Source organism: Eschscholzia californica, unplaced genomic scaffold (genome assembly GCF_041429995.1).
Source record: "Eschscholzia californica isolate CP2 unplaced genomic scaffold, dmEscCali1.0.p SCAF_5, whole genome shotgun sequence".
Classification (NCBI taxonomy): domain Eukaryota; kingdom Viridiplantae; phylum Streptophyta; class Magnoliopsida; order Ranunculales; family Papaveraceae; genus Eschscholzia; species Eschscholzia californica.
Window position 1 is genome coordinate 40,969,646 of NW_028238472.1, and position 10,641 is coordinate 40,980,286.

The following is a 10,641-nucleotide window of genomic DNA, read 5'->3' on the forward strand; positions in this document are numbered from 1 at the left end:
ACTTTCTAAGTAATTATTCAAACTAAATTAACTTTCAAAATTTTATTAAATAAAATTTCGTAACGTAAAAAAATTATTTGTACGCTCATTATGTGTATAACTTATCTAATTTAAAATATTCAAAACATAGATCCTGTATCCAATGTAAGTAAGAAATCTAAAAAAAATCACAATTTCGACCTATGAATTATTATACATTAAAATAAGCATATTTTTTTGTTGAAACATTAAAATAAGCATATGATTACAGAATCTACATTTTCATCAAAAAAAAAATACACTAACAAATTATGCTTACTTAAAAATCAGTTCAAGAATAGAAATAAAAATTCTAGTAACTTGACAAAAGAAAAATCTAACCTAATAGATTAGAGGAGTGTAAGAAAAAGAAAGATGACAGGAAGGAGAGGAAGAAAAAAATTGAAACGTTATATATCTAGTTTTGTTCTTTTAGTTTTACCGTCGGCATCTAACTCGTCTAGATAAACATGCTTATCTAATAATAATGACATGTCGTCTAGAGTCATAGGGGAACCAACTTACCCGGTAGCTACCTAAATGTCTACGTTGGGGGCCACAAAATATTAACAGTTGGGGCTTATAACATCATAGTTCAAATCAAGTTCTTGTTGCCCCATAAAATGGAAAAAACAAAGAAAAAATAACATAAATTGTAGCTCAAGGAACTCGAACCCGTAACCTTGATAGCATGAAGGAAGGCACGAGCCAACTGAGCTAACATGATAACACTTATGATGTTGGCTTTTAAATTATAAGTTCGTTGCTCAATATGACTTTTCAAATATGGGGTCCTTCCGGAGAGGGGCCCCGGTGCGGTCGCACCCCTTCACCCACGCCCCTGTTCTTCATTAGGAAGGGGTTGCTTCAATCTCATGTGATGGAAAATGACCAAACAATGATTGAGGGTTCATTTAAAATCCCGTTTTAATGGCTCCTTTTTATGATGTGTTTGGATTACAGAATCATGAATCTGCGGATTCATGATTCTACGGATTCAGGAATCGAATTGATATTTTTTTGGTTTGTTTGGCTAAGAATTCTATGATTTATTATTATTTGAGTATTTTTAAACGTCTCTTCAAAAACAATATTGAGCAAACCTTGTTTTTTCAAGTATCGTTTCATTCGAGAACCCTCTGTTTTCTTCATAACTTTTTATTTCAACAACTGTTTTTCTAAAAGAATTTTTTTTTCAAAAATAGTTTTCTCCGAAAGCCGATTTTTCATCGAAAACTTTTTTCCCGAAAACATTTTTTCGCTAACAGAGATTTCATGAAACCTTTTTTCACGAAAATCGTTTTTTCCCGAAAACCGCCTTTTCCTGTGAAAAACGACCTTTCAGGAAGCAAATAAGTTTTTAGGAAATTTCACCTAACGAAAAAACGGTTTTCGAGAAAGAAAAAAGGATTTTTCAGTAAAAAAAAAGCAGATTTGGTGAAAAAATAAATTTCGGGAAGAAAATTGGATTTCGGGAAAAAAAATTATTGGGGGAAGAATCGGTTTTTGAAGAAAAACGGTTGTCGAAAAAATCGGATCTTGGGAAAAAACGATATTTTGGGAAAAAATAATTTTCATAAAAAAAATGATTTTTGATTAAAAAAATATATTTTTAAAATAATTATTTTATAGAAGGAAATAGTTTTTTATTGATTTTAAATTTAAAATTTAGGTTTATTAATCCAAAATCCTGGGGGTATGGTGGGATTTTAGTCCAATACAAATTTTGGAATTAGGAATCTTCATCAAGAGTCCTAGGATTCTTGGTAGCCAAATAGACCAAGGATTTTTTATTCCTACCATATCTCACTTTTACTTAAGAATCCTGCAACCTAACACACCATTAGTTTGTTTAGGATAGGAACCAAGATATAGTTTATATCGGACTCCATGAAATACCTAATGGTGTGTTTGTATGACGGAATCATGAATCCTCGGATTCATGATTCCTCGGGATTCATGATTCCACGGATTCATGAATCCAAGTAATATCTTTTAGTTTGTTTGGCAACTAAGAATCCTATGATTTATTATTATTTGAGTACTTGAGTATTTTTAAACGTCTTTAGAAAAAATATGATTTTTGAAAAGAACAATGATTTTGGAAAAAAAATAATGATTTTGTAGAAGGAAATATTTTTCTGTTGATTTTAAGTTTGAAATTCAGGTTCATTAATCCAAAATCCTAGAGGGTAGGGTGTGATTTTGGTCCAATACAAATTTTGGAATTAGGAATCCTTAGGATTCAAGAGTCTTAGGATTCTTGGTAGCCAAACAGATCAAGGATTCATGATTCCTACCAAATTCCACTTTTGAGAGGAATCCTACTTAGGAATCCTGCAACCAAACACACCATAATTATAAACTCACTTATACTAGGAATTTTTAATAGTTAATATAAAAGGGCACATTCCTTTCAATGGATGAATTAAATCTCTGGTTGTACTACTTTTCTTCTGTCTCTTGCATTTATCATTTTTGTTGGTTTATTTAGGGTTTGTGTTGGTTCGCGTGAAAATGTGTGGGTAAGAACTAAGAAGGTTGTTTTCTTTCTTACTGGAAAGAATAAATTTCTTACAGTAAAATCAAATTAAAGCGTTTGCCATGCTTCAAAAATTTTCCAAGAAATGCAAGTCTGGTGTTTGATGGGAGTAAGAAATTTTGAGAATATGAAATAATTTTGCCCATCCAATTATGAATAAAAAGTTAAACCATTTGTTAATTTGAACCTGTGAGATAACGCCGAAGTGGTATAACTAGTTGCATCCATGAGTTTGAGTTTGGTTTCTTGCACACATATGTATCATCATAAAAATTTAGATATACCAAAAATGGGCATTTAATTCATCAAATAGTAATATTCAATTTCAAGTAGTTTTTCAAACTAATTATACAGATCGCACACCTATCATATGATATAGTCTCCTATGCACAAAATGCTACAGAAACGTTAATTTTTAATATTTTCACAACATTATCCGATCATATGATATGATCTTATGCACAAAAAGCTACACTAAGCATCGTGTATTTCCACCACAAATTGGTACAGAAAATATCTCATAACTTGTTATTCCTAGATATTCATAAAGTATTTACGACCCAAACTGTATCTTGCACCATTCAAGTTGTTCTACCTCATCTATCACAAAAAATATCTTTGTCACTGTGTCATGTTGTCCAAGAGCTGCAACTAGTTTCACACGTAAGGTACCATTGATATGTGAAAGCTTGCGTACACAGGGACGTCAATAACTCTTCGGGGTCAGGCTTCTTATACTTTGCAGCTATATGGTTGGCATTGGTCTTGAAAGAAGTTGTCAATTTTATCATCGACGATTCTTTTTCAACATTGTCTCGTCTGTTTCTTTTTCTTTCCTCGCGCGACTTGAACTGGGAAAGTGGAAGAATTTGAGTAACAAGTTGGCGTAGGTGAGTCACTCGTAACATCATCAATGCCCACTTCTTCAATACTTGGACCAGATATAGGCTTATCGGGCAATTCTGGTATATCAACTTAAGTTTGCATTGGTTATCATTAAAAATGACCCACATACTTGCTCAACGGCAACTAGTGAAGCAATCTCATCCCAGTTTGTTAGGTTCATGTTCCAGTATTTTAGAGCTTGAGGATGAACATGTCATACAAGAGTGTGTTATTTTACAAATACATGAATCTTAGTAGTCCATAAAATAATCGAACCATAGTTGCGAATAATAAACATGCAATCTGACTAATTAAACTCTAATTCATTATATTTTAAGATCATCAACAAGCATAATCATCAAATATTGGTTGTCATGAAAAGATATATTCTTATAGTTTCAGGGTAGTTTCTTGATGTAGAGCAAAAATTGTTTGTCACTTGCATATGTAATCTCATATACAAATGAACATTCAAAAATCCATTTCTTTTTACCAATACACTAAGATAGGGCTCAAATAGCATAATCTTAAACATACCTTGAGATAGTCAGACCACACGGAATCTTCGGCTTTTAGTGGTTGAGTTAGTGAAAAAGTTTCAAATCCGTTGAGATTGACCAGTTCTTTTATTACTAAATGATGTGTTCGCCATGTCTTAAGTCGGTTTCTTACATTACCTATTGTAATGTTCATGCCGACTGAATCTTTTATCTTACCACATATTGCATGATATGTAACTGGTTCCATCCATTGTCTCCTTTGCTCTCACGGACAAGTTGCTAAATTAGAACATCAATCATAAGCATGTCCGTTTTTTTAGTCCACCTTATATGTTGTGTCCCTTTTTCGATCACACCTATCATACATGGAGAAAATAATACTATAGGATTGAGTTCGATATAATGTAAGCTACATGAGATCAATCACACACAAATATAAATTGGGAGATTTGCTGTTTGGATCCCCTTTCGTATGATTCACTTGTTGTTTGGACACATTTTTTTCAGAGTTGAACTTTGGACTCCCTTTTGGCAGAATCAAAAAGGAGTATCCTTCTTTGAAGTTATACTTTAGATAATTCCAAGATTATCTTTGTGTGATTGATATTGCACTTAAGATCTCTTAGTTTATTTAACTAGGCAACCCGATGTCTGCAACGTGTATGAAGATCAAAGGTCCAAAAGTTTAGTCCATATCCGTTGAGCCAACCCTTACCTGGTTAGTAAGCTCGTCAAACTCTATTTGGGAAAGGAAAATTCCCATCATCATCGTGAAGCTTCACCATTTTGACCAGGTACTCTAGATCGGTAAAGAAAGCGAGTTAGTGATGGTTGAAGATTGTTGTAGATTAGTGAAGAATCATTAGGTTATTTTCTATCTAATGCAAGTGTTCTCTCTAAATTTTAGTTTTTTTCTTTGCCCTAAGAAACCAGTGAAAAAACTCTCTCTATCTAAATTTCGGTTTTTTCTCAAACCAAGTTGATGTATAAATGTTTGTTTATCTTAATACCTGTTAATCGGTCAAGAATCTCTCTCTATCTAATTTTATTGATTTCTCTTATGATAATGAAGTCTCTATGGTTTCTGAGTTGATTTCAGTCATAGATAAAGAAATTAGATTTTTCTTAACCTATTAATCTTTATAATTACTGAAATGATAAGGATTCTTGATTACTTACTTGATTTTGCTTTCATGTGTGAGGTTCAAAGGATTAATTATAGGGATTTTGTTCATTTGGGTTGATTTTTTCTATCAAAGTAAGAGAAAGTAAGATTTTTTACCTAATCTTTACAGTTACTAACTTGTTTAATGTCATAATCTCTCTCACTAATTTGTTTCCATTTGTTAGGTTCAGAGGATTACTCACTTGTTTTTGTTCATTTTGCAAGGACACTTGTTTAATATGTGATCAAATTAGTCATGAATCATTCCATTGCCCATAGACGTACTCGAGATGCATAAACGACAATTGCAATGGAATTAGGAAATTGGCGGGGATGTCAGCTAGACCTCATTCATTTGGAAGGAAGTTCTTTTCGTGTCTATTTCTCGATTATAGTGCATTTTAATGGTTGGATTCTGAAATCGCAAAAATAAATTTGTTGGCTTCGTCGTCTACAAGATCCTTGTACCAAGAGGTTGTTACAGTTGTGGGAAAGATAATCATAACTTGCAAAATTGTCCTTGGAATTTCTCTTATTGTTATGTCGACGGATGCACCTGCAAAATGAAGCTCCTAATACGTAAGAAGATTCCTAACAATAATATGTCATTTCTAAAATGCCTAAAGTGTGACAAATTCATGTGGATGTCTGATGCACTCTCAATGAAGAATAAATCGAAAGTAGAAATCAATCTTCAAGATATATGCGAGGAAGTCGTAAAAATTTGAAATTGCGTTCTTAATGTTCTTAGTTATGTTGTAAATGTTAGTTACGTAAAAGATTGATGTTTATTATGGATGTTAGTTATGTATGGATAGATGTTAAGTGTGGATGTTAGTTATGTATGGACAGATGTTAAGTGTGGATGTTAGTTATGTATGGATAGATGTTAGTATACTACGTAGTATGCTGACATAGTGATTCTCTATCATAATAAGCCCTAGCCCAAGTATCCAAAGACTCTTTAATCAAGTATTCATGTGCTTCAGGCTTTAAACTTTTAAACGGATTCATATACCCTACATGTACATGCTTTCTAAGTGTCTGCCTTGCTTGCCACATGAGACTATGCAACGTGGTATTCTTTTAAAGTACTTTTTAAAATTGGCATACATGTGTCTTAGACAAAACCTTGAATAAGATTTTTCAAACACTATCTTAACAGATTTTACTAAACCCTTCTGCCTGTCACTCATAAATGTCAGCTTCTTAGAAAGGAGTGTTAAATGGGGGTTTAAGGCAGTCAAGAAAGTTGCCAAATTATCTTCATTCTCAACAACACAAACCATGATGCCTAGTGAATATAACCCTCCTAAAGCATCTAAAGTAGTAGCTGCAAGCAGTTGACCACTATATCTTCCCTTTTAAAAGCACCCATCAAGTCCAACAATATGCCTACAAGAACTGACAAACCCGTCAAGTGAATATTTGAATGCCACAAAACAATACTTAAACTGTCCATTAGAGTCAACACCATACTCTGCCACACTTCTAGGGTTTGTCTCATATATCTTTGCACACAACTCGAGTATGTAAGCAAAATATTCTTTTAAATTATTCCATATCCCCTCCTTCAGTATATTCACAACTCTCCAAGCCTTATAGTAGTTAATTTTTTTACTTTGTGAATCCTCATCATACCTAAGGCTAAGTCATATGGCCTGAAATGGTTTGGGTTTTGTTTGCATCTTGCCTTCATTGCATCTGCACAAAACCTCACTTTGTCACCTGGATTGATTCCGTCTGTGAGCTTCTGGCACATATGCACATTGTGACAAGACATCACTTTCATAACCGTGTTTATGGGGTTTTTTCTACAACCAATTACTCTACCGTAAAGTTTGCATTCACACGGAACACTTTTTTTTCCTTCACTTCTCTAGTCTTCCCTTTGCATCAATAATAAGTTTAAAAGACTTATTTTTCTTCCAATTCAACAAAACCTTATTGTAGATGGCATATGCTCTGATACACTACCTCAGATGTCTAGTATTCTCAAACAACATACCTGCTTTAAAGCCTTCACTTTAACCGTACTTTCAGTTTCAAACTCCCTCCCAATGGTTGCTTCCTGCACTTCCCTTATTTCATTCTTAAATTGGTCATATTCTTTTTCTTCTTCGTCGATAACACAACTTCACTTTTAGATACATTGGTTTCATCCTCTTCACCTTCACCTGATTCTTCATAAATTTTATTTTCATCATTTTCATCCCTAGTCACTTGTTCCATCTCTTCATCCTCATTGTATTCATCGTCATCAAACCCAAGCCTGAAATTCCTCATCATCGCTTTCATCGTTAGTAAGAATCCCATCTAAATTAAGTATATTGTTGTCTTTTGGATCAAGTTATGGCTTATAAAATTTGGGAATAACTTTTTCAGGATCTATGCCATCAAATTCAAATCCCAAATCACATGAGGAGATACCAGGATCAGCTCCCAGGTTAAAGGACGATAATTCCAAGTCTGCCCCTAGCAAAACATTTAAAAATATGTAACAACTAATGATTCATTAAGAAAAAAACAACCTACTGTATACTTAATATACTCACATTAACTTTGAGTAGGTGATGGTGGTGGTGTACTAATCTCTACTGGTGGTGGTTGTGTATAACCTTGAGTTGTTGGTGGTGGTTGCGTACAACTTTGATTAGACACCATATTCCTAAGTTATTTTCTGGAAAATGGAATTGGAGATGCTTAAGTATCATGGAACGGTAGAAAAGTAACAAAATTAAACCCTCAATTTTAAGGTTTCTCCCAATTATAAAACCCCTAATTAGAACAATTTCAGTTTTAGAAAACTCCCAATTTTCAGAAACCCTTAGATTAGAACAACCCAAATTATAGAAAACTCCTAATTTTTAGAAACCCTAAATATTTGAAACCCACACTTGTAAGAAGTTCATAATATGTAGAAAGGTGAAAGCAAGAAATAACTTACATCTTCTTCGAACTTGTTATACTTATCTCCCAATTGATTTTTGTAGAAAAAAAAAATCACAATTTGGACTCTAATTGATTTCTGCAAGAAAAAAACTAACAATTTAAAAAAAAATGAAGAAGAATAAGAATAACAAAAAGTTAGTGAGAAGATGAAGGTCGATTGAGAGAGAATGGAAGAAGAACAAGAACTAATAATTCGTTTCCTCCCAGTCTATTATGTCTGTAAGCTATAGACATGGTGAAAAAAGACGAATTTGGATTATCTCTTTTGGTCGATAGGTTTCTCTGCTAAGGCCAGTTCGCGGGGTCGACTAGTCAGGTTTAGTTAACATGAGGCTTAAAAAATAGGTTGGGTTAGGTTAGGTTAAGGGTAAAATAGTATTTCACATTTGCTTAGGGTAAAATAGTATATTTCATCTCAAAAACATTGTTGTACTGTTATATTTAACTTTTTTTTTAAAAAAAAGAAGTCCAAAGTGCAACTCTGAAAAAAGGGAGTCCAAACAGCAAGTGAATTATACGAAAGAGGGTCCAAACAACAAATCTCCTATAATAAATTCTATGTAGAATCGGCTAAAATATCAAAATATTCATGACAACTCTTTAATCTGATTTTTTTTGCCATACAGACAATTGATAACTTACACATCTACTCACTGATATTTATAGCTCACGTAAATTTCTCTTGCAATAATTTATTCAATGAAGGTACCATTTACTTGAGAAATTGGTCTAAAGTTTCATTGAGTAATTTTAACAAGCACCTAATAAGCACACATTATTCTTAAAAATTGGTCCAAAGTTTGATTGAGTAAATCTACCAAACACCTATAAGCATCTAAAATCACAAAATTCTTATAATTTTATAAAGTAAATCAGACAAAAAAATTCGGCGTAACTGATCACAAATTATGTTAACCGAAACAAAATCATTAAGTCGTCCAAGTTCACACATTTAGGGCAACATAGAATGAAAACAAGAGATATAGAGATGGGTAAAATACTTATTTGATTTTGTCTTCCTTCTTCTGACTTCTTTGTTTATGTTAAGGGTGAGAAAGTGATTAATAAGGGAGACGTAATAGAAATATATTCCGGCGGAGAAATAGAACTTGGATGCGAAGTGGGAACAAGATTTTTTTTACGCGGGGAGATTGAACGCAGAAATGAGTGAGGAAGAAAATTACTTCCTCGCCTATTTTGTAGTAAAATATTGTAAGAGTTTTTTCCAACTTTATTTTCCCGGGTGAAAACTACTTTCACACTCTTTAGACCCAACTAAACGGCAGAAACTGGTTTTCTTAGGAAAAAATAATATTTCCATCCCTTCTTCACGCTTACCAAATAGATTCTTAGTTATTGTTTATCTTAGTTTGAATCTTTTAAAGTTTTCGAACTACAACTATCACCTGTACTCCCACACATTAAAATTCTGAATTTTTGTAGTTGTTGATTAGTTTAGTGCATCATCATATTACGAAGAAACAATATCCAATGAATATTGAATTTCCAAGTAATTGATTTTGTTTAATTGTGAGGACAAGTCTTTTGGTTTGATTGTGAATAAGATTTGCTTAAAGAACCGATAACAAAATTCTGAATTTTTGTTATCGGTATCCAATGAATATCGAATTTCTAAGTAATTGATTTATTTAATTATGAGGACAAGTCTTTCTAAAATTCTGAATTTTTTTAGATGTTCATAAAGATGATTTTTCGCTTTATGAAGATCATTCCAACATTTTCTATAACCATTTTGTTATCGACAATAATGTACGTCATTACAGTGCAATTATGCTACACCGTCATTACGATGACTAGATAAATTCTAGCCACACGATGGTCATCACATAGGGGAATAGTTTTTATGTTGCATGTGTCAAGCGGTGTAGCCATGTTATGGGAGTAAGATAGAAAGTTAGCGTCTAATTGCATGATAGTGGTAACATGGGTAAATAGTTGCTACGTTGCACGTGTCAAGCAAGTCACCTTTTGATAGGTGTAAGTGTAAGGGGTGAAATTAGCATTCAATCGTTATGTTTGTGCTTCATTAGAGTGTATCTCGATTCTACCTGCACACCATTGTCTCTAGGTGGTTGTGGGGAAGGATTCCACTATTAACTACTACGTGGGTAATTAACTATCGAAGCCTCACGATGGGAATTGCCTACTTAACGAGCTATCAACCTATCGACGACCCCATGAGACATTATCTTAATTAACAAAGTGAGTAGGACAAAGTCGTTATGTAGCCTTTGACCCGTGCCTATGCCAAATGAACATGTGGTGGTTTCTAAGCATCATCAGCTTTTTGCCCCATTAGCATCGATGGGCTTGCTTACGTTGAGGCGCAAGTCAGGTTCAGGGCCGTCTTTTGGGCCCGTGCGGCCGTGCGGGTGCCCCACCTTTAAGGACCCGTTTTCGATAATATCTTAGCAGTTATATAAACGTTAAGCTACATAACTTGGCATAAAACATTTCCTAGCCGAGATGGTCAGGCATGGCTAATTCCATCTATGTGGCAAAGGTTCAACACTCACAACCCACGTATTATTTTTGTTTTTTCTCTGGTTTTAAAAGAA